The sequence below is a fragment of the Ambystoma mexicanum genome, chromosome 3q (assembly GCF_040938575.1).
Source record: "Ambystoma mexicanum isolate Mex_15411 chromosome 3q, UKY_AmexF1_1, whole genome shotgun sequence".
NCBI classification, from domain to species: Eukaryota; Metazoa; Chordata; class Amphibia; order Caudata; family Ambystomatidae; genus Ambystoma; species Ambystoma mexicanum.
Window position 1 is genome coordinate 41032309 of NC_090926.1, and position 16434 is coordinate 41048742.

The 16434-nt window shown below is 44.3% G+C and overlaps 1 protein-coding gene across 2 annotated transcripts in view; it reads left to right on the forward strand.

Annotated features, from left to right (window-relative positions):
• Window positions 1–16434, forward strand: part of LOC138582073 (ras-related C3 botulinum toxin substrate 1-like) — a 74869-nt gene that overhangs the window by 44598 nt on the left and 13837 nt on the right. The window lies entirely within an intron of this gene.

Here is a 16434-nt window from a genome sequence, read left to right on the forward strand (position 1 = left end):
TTTTACGGGACAACGTTCCCCAGTCCCTCCACTCATGACACTCGCTCCCTGTCTGCAGGAGAATTACTTTTAACGCACTTTGCATTCCCCTTCAATGCGATACGTGGACAGGCACCTGCATTCCTGCAACTTAAACTTAAAAAACCTGTCCCTAACCTAAAACCTACACCATTCCCTCTCCTGTCACTGGCAATCACGGCCTACTTGAAAAGTAAATCAAGTCCTCAACCTTCTCCAGTCTATTCCTGCACAGAGAGCCCGCCCAGGTAACTCGCGTTTGAAAAAAGACATCACACCTATTGAAGAGAGTGCCCTGTTTCCTAACACATACCTATTTTATTATCTCTGTATTCCTTTCTGTTTCCTTATGTTGGTCCTTCTTGTCTAGTATAGAATATTGCTGGCTGGTATTTCCTTCTCCAGAAAGCTGTGGCTTGTATCACTAAGCACATTTCATTTGTCATGTTCAGGGCATACCAATAAATGTTTTGTGCATCTTCTCTATTTAGGAATTAAGATTGTATGAATGTGTGAACATCCCTGTTTTACCTGATGTAGGGTTGTGTGCGTCATACTTCCTGTTTATTCTGTTGAGTTGATTCTAATTGCTACAAACGATTGGAGTTGTTGACAATATGTTGTCCCATTCACTTGTGGTCCTTCTTATTCAGAGGTCTGATTCTCTATGTATGTTTTCTTCACCTTGTGGACAATTAGGTATGGCACTCTGCTCTGCTGAGTTTTCCACCCTCCCTCTTGTGTTCCTTGCTTTCACCTATTACTCTACCAATTCAAAGCACTGACACCTATGTTACTTTGGCTTGGCACTGCAAGATAAACACTTCTAGATTAATCAGGAGCTTGGTTTAATAACCCTATCTGGTGGAAAGGTCCTGAAGACCATCTCATTTTTACTGACTGTAGCACCACACCTGCATCGACTAGACAGTGGCGTCATGAAACTTTGCTTGCCATCTTGGACATCTCTTTTCGCTCTTCTCTCAGTCATCTGTGGTTTCATCCAATAACCATTGACTACTCTGCGCCCCTGTGACCACGAGCATAATATTCTTTCATTGAACCCTTTGTACCTAACCGTCTGTTTGTCTGATACATAAGGTATTACTCCTGCTTCTTTTTTATTTCCTTTCAACTATTATCCTTTTTTCCTTTCCCCCACAGACGATGATCTGGTTTTACCCCTGGTGGTTGTACCCTATGCCACCTTCTAGACATGTCTCAGCACGGTAACACCACTACAGTGGCGACGCGGCTGGTATGAAAGACTCTTAACATAACAGATCATGCAGATGAAGAAGACTATTTATTTATTGAGAGTCAGACAAGACTGTGGTATGCACACTTATTCTAAGGGGGTTGTGGGATCATTGGGTACTTGGATTTGAATTTGAGAGCAGCAGGTGGTAACCCTGCACTCCCACTAAAAAAGCCTCCAAGGCTGTGGGCCTCATTACACAGGAGGCGGTAAGGGTTTACCGGTACCTGTATTTTACTGGTACCGGTAAACCCTTACCGCCTTACTACGAGGTCCCTTTGCGGGTTGGAGAATTTAACGCCTGCTTTTCAACCACTTCTTCTTCCTTGCCTCCTCTGGGGACAATGGCCCATGTTCACATTGGTTGAAATGTTGGTTTTTTGACCAGCGGTGAACGTTGGTACAGTGGTGCATCAGTGACCGCCATTTTCCAAGTAGTATTTCCACGGACCCTTCACAAGTTTTTGAGCTCCACCAAAGATGATTTGTGATAGACTGGGACCACTGCAAAATACTTTCAAAACCTTTCTTTTTTCCTGCAGCCAAGATTTTCTTACTGATTGATTTAGCAAGATGCCATACGTCAAATTGATGATTAATATTTGGGAACTGCTCTCTCATTGTCTTGGCAATTGAAACGTGTCTGTCCGTGGCTATGAGTTCGATGTCCATTCCCCTTGATTGTAGATCTTGCACTGATTTTATAAATCCTAGTTTCTCCATGGCCACTGAGGATGTACATTGTGACACCTGCACGACCAACGAACTCACAATTTTCTTACTATCCATGTCCTGAAAGTGGTAGGTGCAGTACTTGGCAGAAAATCCAGGGCTGTCGCACTGTCCATCGCCGGCTAGCCTGAATCGTTTCCCTTCGAATGTACTTGCTAGAGACAATTGTTCATTTTTCCAAGCATCACTAATGGCCGGAAACAGATAATCATGTTGGTATTTGTAGTACTGTGTTTTAGAAATGAAATGGAGTCCCACAAACTGAAAGAAAGCCTCTAACTTTCTAAAACTGGAGCCACTAAAAAGTGATGCAGCTGAACACAGTAGATTGCCTGCTGGCATTTTCCCCAGCATCGGTTTTGCAGACCATGAGAACATATGATTTAATCTGCAGGCGGCCTTTATTTTGACGTTACTGCCTTTTATTTGACGAGTCACATTATTCAATGGCTTCCCACATACTTTCCCTCTAACGGAATGCCCACATTTCAGCATACTTATAATATCCATCAAACAACTGTCGAATACAATGTATTTGCTCTCTTTCATTAGATTGTCATCCGGCGTCAACGTTGTTTCGGCCTGTGACGTTGAGGAGATTTCAACACATTGGAAAGTAATATCGCTCATATCAAGTTCAGATGCGTCGATGGATGCTGCTGGTTCATTCTCAGTCATTTCAACATCTGTTACTTCAGCATTAATGGGAGAACACAACAATGTCGACAGGTTTTTGGGTGGCAATTATTTGGCGGGTGTAGATTGTGTGCATTGATCTTCTATATGCGGTGGTGCGGTCTCACTGTAGCAATGGTCCAATGCAACTTTGCTGTATTCTCCAAACTCAGCAAATTCAGTTTCTGGCCATTGGACAGGAGCATCTCGAGCCTGAACACGCTGCGCCTCAATGAGTAGTTCCTCCATAGTGTACATGGTCTGGCAAGCAACATCTCTCATTCGCTTCACTGTCTGTGTATGTATAGTTCTGACACCCATGGGTAACTAGAGGAGAGATTGGAAAAGGGATGTTCAGTTTAAACACAAGATAAAGTGTAGTCCAATTGACTGGAAAAAAACATATAATAGTCCCCAGCACAAACATTTTTGAAAAGTTATGAACTGTTTGTGACTAACATTTTTTTTGGTTTCTTTTTTTTGCAACTTTTTTGACTCGACCTTCAACATCTGCACGCTGTAGCTCCGATTAGTTTCCGCATGTCCTCCCTTGCTCTTGCGCTGCAACGACTATATTTTCTGTATTCGCATAGACAGCACGGAATGAGGCTCCATCGACTCCCTGAAACATAGTACTTTCATTACTATGTAACAAAATATTGTAAGCATAAAACACACGTGACGACGAACACACAGGTACATCTCAATAGCCAAACACGATTTAAACATTGTTTGGAACAATCAAACGACAAGTATTTGACCAGTGATGATGTAGTTCGATGGACCTGTCAGTATCCATACCTCTGGCTCCGCATGGACTGCCATGAATGGTTGTATTGGAGCGGAGGCATCAGCATCTCCCTGAAACACAGTACTTGCATTAGTATGGTTTTCAATATTTGCAACATAACACAATACATATAAAGAGATAACCACAAATGATGCATTGTCTAAAACAATAAAGGAAACTCAAAATATGCAGATTTCAACGACTGATTTCACCGATTCCTTTACATCTGCATCTAAATGGGATGTTGTGATTGTAGTGGAAGCTCCGTCGTCTCCCTGAAACACAGCACTTGCGTTAATAGGGAAGAAAGTCTAGCAAATGTATTCACGTTACATGATCACGCATGATGGAGCTGTCAGTATCCATACCTCGTGCTGCTGAAGAATATCTATGGATGTTGCAAATGTAGTGCGCACTTCCGAAAGCTGTTGCGCCGATTCGTATACGCAAGGTCTCGCTTCCACTTCCCCTGGAATTACTTGAATGTCAGGCTCTGCATCAAGTGCAGGGGTTGACACTCCATCAACTGCCTGAAACATAGTACTCGCATTAGTAAGGATTACAATATTGAAAACATAACACACACTTGGGGTCGACAGCACTGGTACATATCAATGGCTAACCACGAATTAAACATTGCGTAGAACAATCAAACGACAAGTATTACAGCTCTGATGATGACGCTCGATGGAGCTGTCAGTATCCATACCTCCTGCTGGTGAGGAACATCTAGAAATGTTGTAGATGTGGCGGACGCTTCAGCATCTCCCTGAAAGACAGTACTTGCATTAGCATGGATAACACTAATTATAACTGAAAATAAACACCAGTGGACGGTAACTAAGGTGTATATCAATTGGAAAGCACTAACCAAACATTTGAAAAAATAGTTACACGATAGAATAAAACTATTACTTGACACGCATAAAACAAGTCTGTAGTGGAGTAGCGTAGCAAGATTACCTGATACGCGCTAGAAGTGGTTGATAACTGCGAGCACGTCAAGGATGTAGAATGTTCTTGCTTCAGATTGAAGGGAGAGTCAAGAAGTTGTAAAGGTAAATTATTGATTGATAATGAAATGCCAATATTAAAAATAGCCATGTAAGGCGACAGAATACTTGAAAAATGCGCAATATAGCGCAGTTCCCTGTTCCCATATATATACATTTCGTTTGTGGGTTATGAAATCGAAAAAGAATTTATTGAAAAATGTCATTATTCAAAAAGCTATACACTCATATCAATATCGAAAGTATTACAAGGGATACAACACCTAAAATATCAATTAATCCATTAGGCTACCTACACACTGCCGCAAGGCCTAAAGCTAAATCCGGACACTTGACTCACCAGAGGCGGAATGTGGACGAATAGAGTGGGAATAGCGTTTGCGAGCAATTTCCGTGTTGTTCGCTGTTTATTCTTCTTTGTTACCCAAGATGTGGGGTACATGTCTGAGGAAAAGTGCAGGCTGCAGATGCGGTATCGATCACCCCTCTTGTCCTGTAAGACTTGTTGAACTCTACTTTCAAGCTCATCCAGTGGATATCCGCAATGTCTGACCCATTCTCTGATTCGATGAACAGTTTTCGGGAACACATGCATTGTAGTGCCTTCAGATTTCGCATGGGTCTTCGAAGGGCAAACGCTAATCGAACAGGCAGGCATTGTTGACAAATCTGAAAAGTAAATATCAACATTATTATACAATATTCATGAATAAAGATTTGATGCAAAACTCTATACTAAACTCTGAACATGTGACTCGTCCCTTGGATGTTCTGTCTTGCACGAGAAGGAAACATGCTTTCATTATAGACTGGACCCCCGAAGGATGCAATTCGATGACAATTGACACAGATGAAAATAAATAGATCTATTGATAGCATAGCAATGGAAATTCAAGTCAATAGCAATGAGACCAATGAACATAGCACTATTGGGTACTCTACTCGCAAATAGATAGAAATTTAAAAATCTGTGAAATATGACCAGGATACATGGCCTTACCTTGACCAACAAACAGTTGGATTCAGCAAGCAGAGCAGTATGTTGCGGGAGAATAGGTGGATGGCCACAGGTAGCGCACTGATGGGTATGCTCGAAGCGGTCACAGAAGTTCACGGATAGCAGGACGACGAGCAGATTAGCATAGATCTCAGTGGTTCCCAGGTAGCACGTTCAGGAGTTGACTTGCAAAGCACAAAGATGTTCTCATGAGACATATCGAGTGGTTTTTAAAGTATTAGAAACTGGGGTGTGTTTGTAAATGAATGACGCATGTATGTCGTGGTATTAGGGGGGCAGCCTGCTTGAAGGGGAGGCCTGCATGGAGACACGGTGTCTGAGGAGGCCATGTGACCGATGGCCCCTTGGCGTGGGATACCTTTTCAAGTGTACATGTAGTTTAGCACCTTTGCCTTTCGCGCCCCTGACAGCGTGCATCCACTGGCGCGCACCTCCTTTGATAGAGAGTGGGTGGGATGGAGGGGCCTGGGGCGTGCAGATAAGGCACAGGAAGACTGCCGAATGGTGACACACTTATGTGGATTGCAGGGGGGCGGCCTGCATCAAGGGGAGGCCTGCATGGAGACACGGTGTCTGAGGAGGCCATGTGACCGATGGCCCCTTGGCGTGGGATACCTTTTCAAGTGTACATGTAGTTTAGCACCTTTGCCTTTCGCGCCCCTGACAGCGCGCATCCACTGGCGCGCACCTCCTTTGATAGAGGGAGGGTGGGATCGAGGGGCCTGGGGCATGCAGATAAGGCACAGGAAGACTGCCGAATGGTGACACACTTATGTGGATTGCAGGGGGGCGGCCTGCATCAAGGGGAGGCCTGCATGGAGACACAGTGTCTGAGGAGGCCATGTGACCGATGGCCCCTTGGCGTGGGATACCTTTTCAAGTGTACATGTAGTTTAGCACCTTTGCCTTTCGCGCCCCTGACAGCGCGCATCCACTGGCGCGCACCTCCTTTGATAGAGGGTGGGTGGGATCGAGGGGCCTGGGGCGTGCAGATAAGGCACAGGAAGACTGCCGAATGGTGACACACTTATGTGGATTGCAGGGGGGCGGCCTGCATCAAGGGGAGGCCTGCATGGTGACACGGTGTCTGAGGAGGCCATGTGACCGATGGCCCCTTGGCGTGGGATACCTTTTCAAGTGTACATGTAGTTTAGCACCTTTGCCTTTCGCGCCCCTGACAGCGCGCATCCACTGGCGCGCATCTCCTTTGATAGAGGGTGGGTGGGATGGAGGGGGCTGGGGCGTGCAGATAAGGCACAGGAAGACTGCTGAATGGAGACCCCTTGCCCTCTACTGCAGTATATCGTTGCCTATCAATAACAAATGCCACATACCGGAGATTTTTGTGAGCACAGACCCACACTTCAACCAGTGTATTATAGTGGTCAAGACCCTTGACCTAAGGTCTGTATAATCCAATGTTAATTGATATTATAGATATTTGTGTGGCTTTTATAGAGACATAACCTACTGAAAGACTTTGAACAAGTGTTATTTAGTGCATGCATTATCGAGAATATTTTATTTTAGCTTAGATAGATAGTGACCACCATGCTTCACAGCGACCATAACCTTCACCAATTCGGCGCACAGATGTCTGACGTCCATCCTTGAATGGAGACACACTTGATTCATTTAAAAAATCGAAACAACCGTTGTTATATATGTGGTGTTTTATTTTGTAACTTATTTTCATGACACAAAAATACAAGACTTTAAAGATTATACAGGTCAGGTTGCAGCACAGCGAGAGAAAATCTCCTGTACTGACCGCTGTCACTCGGGAACGTTTCTCTTATGGCACGAACGGCACAGGCGGGTATCACTCTTCGAACGCGGTGTCCAAGCCTCCCGTGGAGCCACCATGTAAAGGAACGATAGGCCACCAGCCTGTACCACCTGTGAAAAGGATTGAAACAAACTGTTTTCAAATGACCAAGATAAGTTTTTCCCCCCCAGTGCCAAGCCCTTTTTGGTGATTTCGGTATTGCAACACTCAATACTTTCTAACATTTTCTCCTTAATTAACCCCTTCAGTGCCAAGGACGAGCTATCTCGTCCTTGGCACTGTGGAGGTAATCCCAAGGACGAGATATCTCGTCCTTGGCACTTAAAAGGTTAATAAGCATTTGTTGTCAATGACAATTCTCGTAACTAATGGCATTCAGCACGGACAAATGCTATCTAGACAATGCACACTATTGAACGACTTTCATGCGTTACTATGAGATGGATATATAATTTTGGATATAGTAGAAGACCATGAAATAGGAGTGGCATGACAAGCAGAGTATACTTACTCGTTACTCGGATTACGAGGACGAACAGTTGCGCGAAGTTCGTGCATAAGCACCATCATTATTCTCAAAACGGCCCGTGTGAGGCAGGCTGCCCTGAAGTCTGGCAGCTCGGTGATGCATTGCGGTCGTGACTCGCCTTCCGAAATGTAGGCCAGGCATCCCGAGTTTTCTCGGCAGCAGCAGTTCTCGTCCTCGGTTGGCATTAGCTCGCACTGATTGCATGTGCACCAGGTGGAGATGCCGTCCATGCGACTAGGCCCAGGCACTTCATCTGTTGAATCGTCCTCCCAACTGTTGTCCGAATCCCCATTGTTTTCGAGTGCTTCCCTTTCCAGTAGTTCCTCCTCGGTATACTCGGGCTCGTACATGTAGGGCATTATTGTAGCCATTGTGTGGTAAACAAAGTACAATAATTTATAGAGATGATACAGGTGTTCACACGGGCTACAAGCGGCGAAGTTAGCTGACCAGAGCACAGAAACGGGTCACAGAATACTCAAAGTAACACAGAGAGAGGAATGGAATCGAAAATCTGCTGCTGTGTGTTGTGAAACGGTCTGTTTATACTTATTGAGGAAAGAGGCGTCCTGCCATTTCCATGGCGACAAGTCATTAGCTGAGGCACAGCGATTGTTGACACGAGACGTGCTTTGGCGTTGGGAAATGGGCGGTACGCATCTGCTGATGACAGGCTCAGGGGCGGGGGATTTGATTTAGTGCCGCAAAAACAGGTCAGACAGGGCGATAGGGGAAATGATAGGATTATCACAAAATGGCAGCGCCCAGGTGCCTGTTTTCGCGTGCGTTTAATGGACGAAAACTCGGGTAAGGTCCATAGGAAATTTTTCTAAAATCGAGCCACTTAGGCTTAAAAAAACATGACCGACCCGTAGGGACAATACATTTTTTTACCGGATCATGCCTTTAAGGAATTGACTGTGGTAATAACCAAGCCTTTTATGCGTATTTTGGAATGGCTAATGCTGCACAGACAAATGCAGAGAGCGGGAGAGAGAGGAAGTCATCCCTCTTGCAGTCCATGATTCGCTATCTGTCCCAGAAGAAAGCAGGGTAAGGACTGGGAACAGTGGATCCATGATCGCAGAAGCAGAGCACCCTCCCATTAAATAGACATCAGAAGGCGATTGCCAGTTACACCAATCCTGCAGCGACCTTCTCACCTGAACAGATCCAGGCTTTAGTTAGGGTGGCTGTACATTTTGGGATTGATCAAATATTCCCAGGAAGGATCCTACCTGTAATCCCTGTGTTGAATATGATCCTGGAACCACCCACTCCGATACTTTCCACTGTGTGCCCTTTTTCTTCACCTATTATGAACCTACTTAATGATCCCAGACCATTCCCAATGGTAGAAGAGGAGCAACAAAGAGATTTGGAAATGTTAGGGAGATATCTTGGTAAGAGGGTGAAACATTACATATTTGCAAGCATTATTGAACATCTTAAATTACACTTGAGGGCTCTGCAGCTCTGGCATCTGACAAGGATGTTGTAGGAAAGCCCCTAGATGCTCACACCAGAAAAAATACAACCCACTAGGGAAAAAGGCCCAATACACCTCTTGCAAGGATAACAACGTTTATTTCCATACAAAGGAAAAAGCGAACTCTGCTGCCGCGCAGCACTCTAGTAAAAATCTGTCAGTGCAACACATTATGAAGGTCTGCAGCATCATCAGTGACATCATTACATACAGTAGAAACCAGCGCAGTTGGTTGGTGCAATCCTACACATAGGTTGCCTGCTTCATAGGGGATGCCAGGCCATTGGTACCAGCCCTGTCCGTCCATCTTCTTCCACGTGGGCGATGCTGCAGTGGTCATCTGTCAGAAGGCAGCCAAGTTGCACTCATATTGCGAACAAAACAACACATCTCTATATGTGTAACAATGCACCTGGTACAAGCAGACAGGGGCTCAGGGGGAAAGCAGAGGTCATACTAACTTTCACATTTCACTCACTCCAAGACAGGCTGGCATCTCTCCAACATCTTCCACTCTCGTTCTGGGCTATAATTTCATCCCTCCCTGCACAAATCATGTGATCTGTGACTGAAGGTAGGAATGCCCTGCTTTCTGATCTTTTTGATCGATCGAAGGGTCCAGCATGTTTATGATCAGTGGTCTGGGGCTGGCTAGTACATTGGAATTCATGGGTCCTAAAGCCAGGGCAATTGGGTGATATAACTTAGAGTTGGGACTGGTGGGGATTGGAGGCCTGTGCCCTCCTTCTCGGGGGATTGTATTGTACAAAGACGCCCAGCCCCACTCCCATTGCCTTGCAGGGCACATTCTTCACAGGGCGCAAAGGTTGGCAACATTTTTGGACAATGAAGGGCTTATTGACCTGTGTAGCTCTGGCCTTTCTCATCAGTGCCCGGGATACAACCTATTCCTTGCTTCTGTTCACTGCCTAGGACTAGGATGCTGGTTGCCGCCCTCCTCCTTTTAAGCTTTGCGCTTGAACATGGCTGCTAATATCTGAGATGGATGCTATTCCCACATGTGCACTGTGCCTTATTCTAAAGCACTTGGGGGTGCGGGAAGATCGTGTCCCCTTCCAAACAATGTGTACAGTAAGTATTTACCAGTAGTCCTTGAAAGAAGTTGTGTTGCCTCATTACTAATATATATATATATATATATATATATATATATATATATATATATATATATATATATATATATATATATAATTCAAAAGAAAAGGAATAAACTGGATAAAGCATCAGTTCGCATTTGCTGGTCAATTCCATTCTGCCCAGTACTCAGGACAATTTTTCCATAGTGGAATCATTTCCCCATCTGGCAAAGGCAATTCTGCCTTAATCAAATTCGGGGAATTGTCCTGTTCTACATCAACATACAGGGTGGAATTATATCCGGGTCCATATGGTGCAAGCAACGCCACAGTTCCTGTAGGCAGAGGAGACTCTTCACTCATTGGATGCCTCTTATTTGACTAGATAGCATTGTGCAGAGTTTGAGAAAGGTGTTCCCCTCTTCCACCCACTTCTCATTTTCCTACAGTCTCTTCTTGAAGATCTGCAGGAAATGTGCAATCCCATCAACAGATCAGCTTTCTCCAGATACACAGGCCTTTATTCCCACCTTCTACAGGGAGGGACCCGCAAGCATGCGGTTGGAATGTTCTGCGTTCAATTGCCTCACTGCTCCTCTTTACCTTACCCCTTTCCTAAGATTCCCATGGTCTTGAAGCACATCAGGAAGTAGTGAGAGAGAGGGAGTGATTAGAATTACTCTGGGATGGGAGAGGAAGTTGTGGTACTTCCCTTTACTGAGAATGTCAGTTTCTGACCCTACATCACTGAGATGGCCTCATCTGCCTCTTCGCAGAGTTGGGATCAGACTATTTAAAACTGCAGGGGAGGTGCCCTATGAGTAAAGGTGCCCTCTATTTAGGTGGAAGCCTTGCTTAAACTATCCAGTCACACGTTACCCCTAAAGAGGTACAACAAACACTAGGCTATTTTCACATCTTGAGCCATTAGCTCTATTTTCTTGATATTGTTTTCTGGGAGCCCTGGACTCCTCTTCCATCGATGGGTAAGCCATTAGGCTGCTCAAGATGTTTATATCGTTAGATACCACATCAGATCCCTTCTCGCATCATGGGATCTACCCGCGTTGTTTATGTCCCTGTTAGGGCCTCCCATTTAGCCCTTGGTCCTGGCTTCTCTTCCAGTCATCTCATCCATGGTTCTGTTCCTGGCAGCCTGTATTTGGCAATGAGATTCCGAGAAGTAGGTGCACTGTTTTGTAACACCATGTCACATAGGTCACCTGCCAACAGGGAGGACTGTATTTAGGGACTGTGTACCAGTAGTTCAATCCTACATGCAAAACTGGGATCTTCCCTAAAGAACCAACAATCAGGATGGTCTTCTTCGCATAACAATGTCTCTCATCACTGCATGTGTGTAGCTAGGCATCTGCAGCCTTAGAAGCAATACCGGCATATCCCCCCATGGAGTCCAATAGGACTTCTTGAAATGTCAAATTACCAACATCACTGGCACTCATAATCCAGTCGTAATACCGCCAGACAGAGTGCCGGTAAGAGTATCACCATTTACTGGTATCCTGGCAGAATTACCGCCAGGATACTAGCAAACTCGTAATGAGGGTCAAAGTTCCTTGAGCAGATGGGTCAGTGGTTGCAGCTGAGTAGTGAGTGGTCCCTGCTGTCTACTGCTCATCCCCTTAATTCCCTTCCCCTCAAGGCTCTGATATATATTATTCCTCATACCACTGTCCATTTATCTCTTTCACTCCCTTATGAAATACTCCAGGCCTCTGTGCAGCTTCCACTACCACCTTCCCTACCTCCTTTCCTGGTCACTTCTTGTTCTACCTCTTCCTTACTTCTCTAATACCCTGATGTTACCATGTCAGTGTTAATCCCAGCTTCTGCCAACCACGCCTCCTTCTGCACCCTGTAAGGTACTACCTCTTCTAGATGTCTTAATTGTTGAGTTTTCACATCCTCCTTTTGGGACTGTCTGGCATCTGATGTTTCCACCTGTTTCTCTACTTTCCTAACTCACACGATAGCCTTCTGTTCAACCCCAGTGTTTGATCTTTCAATTGCCACCTTGAGCTCCTGCAAGCTCCTTTTGCCAACTCTTGCCCTGTTTTTTTTACCAACCCCTCACTCAGCCATTCAATTGCTACAACATATGTTTGTCCATTCCCAAGCTCAGCTCTTCAGCTTTTGTAACTTATCTCCACTCTAAATCTCTGATGTTACTACCTCCTCCTTGACCCTCTTAGGTCTCTTGATCCCCTCCTGCTGCCACCTCTTCAGTCTCCCCGGTCTCTGTAGCCTTTGCCCCTTCCACTGCTCTTCAGTCCCCGATCATCACCAAATACACCATGAACGTGCCACACAAATTCAGCAACTGGGGTTGGTTGCTTTTGTACAGTGTTCTTCCTCCCACCCCCCCTTGGGTGTCACGTTCAGTGAGGGACCCTGTGACTGTTAAGTAAGTGAGGCATTGGATTGGTTGTTGTCCCTAGGGGCACTGCAGTCTACTTTGCTCTTAAATGGTGGACCAAATCTGTAACTGGCCAATCCACCAGGTTAGATTCCAGTAATCCCTCTGTGACCCTTCCCTGTGGTGCCTTTGCTGCACTGGTATCTCCTGGTTTCACACTTTGTGAAATCAATACTGAACGCTCATTGGGTAAGCTTGCTAAACATTTCCGGTTACTGAATAGTGTGTGTGCTTGGAAAGATTGCAAGACTGCATCCTTGGCAGAGGAATTCTCGGCCAGAAGACAATCCCTCTGTAACTGTCTTTTCCCTCTGATGCATCCTATGATAGGAAAGTAGTGGACTTGCAACATTGTATCCACTGTAGACCCAGGCTCATTGAATATCATCTTGTCACATTAAATTTACTTGCCTGACGCCCAGGTGAAGTTTTTAACATGTTGATATACATGCTACCAGTGTCTAGTCAACTAAATGTTTTACATTAAAGGGAAAGGTACCTTTTCCAACATTGACACTTCAAGATTGTTTAAAAAGAGATGCACTCCCTCGCAATTCAGAAGGGGGTATTTTATACTTATCCTGCAGGATCTCACCAGGGGTTTGGTCAGGGGTAGAGCTTCCAAAACTAACCTGCCCAAGTGGCCTGCCGGATTGATGAGGATCTAGAATCCCAGGTCTGGCCCTTAGTGAGGCGTTGTGATTGTCCCCTGCCACGTGTCAGTGTCCAAGGCTGGGTGACAAGGGGTCCTCCATATGACAGTACTTGATCCAACATCCGCTGCCTTGGGTGGCATCTGGCCCCTGGAATTACCACCTTATTGGTCCCCAGAATTAGGGCATAGTGCTTTCCTTATTGTCTGAGTTGCAGTCTCCCTTGGATGTGGGGAGGGCTGTTAAGGGCTTACTCGCTATGCCTGCATCATTCAAACTTTGTGACTCCATCTTTGTTTTGTTTGGACACGGGGTATGGAACCCTGGGTTGGTGTCCTACGCCTTTGGGTTAGGTTGACTACTGTATCTCCATGGCTTATGCTTCTTTTAAGGTGACACGGTAGTCGTTGCAGGGAATGTCCATCAAAGTGTGGCTTCCTCGTGGGCTCCTTTCTGAAGGTGTTTCTCTTGAAGATGTTTGCAGCATGACTATGTGGGCCATTCTGGACACTTTCTTTTCCCATTATACACTGGGTGTGGTGTGTGGTAATGTCAGCACAATGTTCCTTTGGCAATGCTGAGAGAAGTGCCATCTTTTATTAAGTTGGTCACAGTATTACAATTACCCTTTAATCATTGTCTCTTTGGTTCCATTGTTATCGTCATTGTGCATGCTTGGCATGTCCTTATTGTTTAAGGTGTGTTTTGATTACATACTGGTTATCTTTATCAAACTGATTCTTTCTCTTACTTAACAAAGTTCTATTTCACATCCTGCTATGCAGAGATTTGGATGATTATTTAAAAACTTTGATAATTGATAATAGATCGAAAAATGGGGCTTGATAGTTTAAAAACTTTAAAAACATTTTGAAAAAGTTGAGTTTATTTGATCATTCTTACCAAGATTTGATGATATTTATTTAAAAGTTATAAAGAACCCTTGGCGCTTGGCTCACAAACATTTCCAATGATATAAATGAGGAGATGGGTGCAAGCAGGTCTAAATTGCACCTCCCTAACTTGTACATCAAGTCTGAAAACTGGAGCAAATCTTTCATATGCTCTCATGGAAATATGATTGATAAAACGTGTCAAAGGACATCTCTGAGATGCTCCAGAGATCTCCAGTTTGCCCCCATTTCTAAGCTTAGCAAATTAGCAAAATTAGCAATTGCAAGATACTGTGCGACAAAATTGTGATAGAAGTGATAAACCCTCACCTCAGTTCTAGCTCCTGCCTGGGAGGAGGACAAGTGAAAGGTCCCTCATTTCCTGGAATACACGAGGATTTGTTCATTTGTTCAACAAGAGGGGCATAATTAAAGATGATCACCAGATCATTTGTTTGCAAGAAACCTGGCAGCAGGAGCCCCCTGTGAGTGATGGATTTATAACCTTACTTAATGCAGTGGGTAAAAACCAAAACGGTAGACCATTGTCTGAACACTTAACAATGATTAGGAATAACATCGGCCTAACTGTGATAAAAAGCACAAATACACATTTATTTGTACAGGGGACTGTACTGGGAAATGGCAATAATGTGAACATCGATTATGGTTGCTTGCTAGTCATCAATGTATACTGGAATCCAGTAAAAATAACAACAGGAAGTCTGCCTCAGTAACCAAGATGATTGACGACTGTACTATGGAATTCAGGAATCCACATATTATAATATGTGGTGACTTAACTATAAAAGGCAAAGGCAAAAGGAAAGCCCAAGAATTGGAGGTAAGGAACTGCATGATACTAAATGGTCAAACTAGGGGAGATATTCTCGCCAAGCCAACATGGCACCATAATGAGTGCAAAGCCACATTAGATTACATCTGGGTGTCAGAAAACCTCCAAAACAACACAAAAGACTTTCGAGTCATGGCTATGGAAAGTAGTGACCACGACGCGGGAAAGGTGGAGAAGCACTGCAGTGATCTCAAAATAAACACAGGGAAAAATGGCCTATAACTCGATCTGAGAAGAATTGAAAACATAACTAAGAAATGAATCAACCTGAATATGCAAGAGCCGAACTACGTGCCACTACTGGCAATGTATCAATCAACAAATACAGGATTTAAGCAATGTTATCAACAACCTAAACATTTGTATAGCCAGGAAGTAGTGGCGCAGAAGAGGATCTTGCAAAGAGACAAAGGCAAAGATATTGTAATTGGCATAATTTCCTTCAGAATTATACGGGACCGAGAGCAAGGAGAGAAAATGTTAAACTCCATTTACCATTGGAATTCAAGAGAAACGTGGGCAATAATAAATGAAACGACTCTGTCACAGAAAGCATCATTAAGTAACAGCACACATGCAGTAACGGGTGGACAAACATTTTAAAGAGGTTTCTCAAGTTCAACTAAGTCACGAGAGGAAGAAATGGAAGAGGCTACAGTGACCGGGGATTTCAATTTTAAGAAAGATATAATTGTTGATGCAATAACAAAATTAAGTACTCAGGTGACGCAGGACGCAATGGGGTGCCTAACATCATGCCAAAGGAAAACAAGGAGGCCTGGGCACAGTTTATTAAAATCCTGTTTTGGCAAATCTCGAGAACAAGGACAATTCCATCATCTTGTAAACTGGCAATAGTTTTCCCTATCTTTAAGAAAGGTGATAGATTAAATCCAAACAACTATCGGCCAATTGCCTTGTCAGACGTAATTGGTAAGTTATTTGCCTCACTCTGACATAAAAGGTTATCTAAATGGGCAGACGAAGAAAAATCATTGATGCAAGACTGACTGGATTAACCAGGGGAGTGGGGACAGATCTAAATCTTATGCTATCGAGCAAACTAAAGCCTGAAACATTAAAATCCCATCAAACTTTCTAGTATTCATCGATCTTCGTCTAGCCTTTGACAGTGTCAATAGATCAATGCTATGGGGAAAACTAAAGTTGTGGCAGTGTCCAGAGGA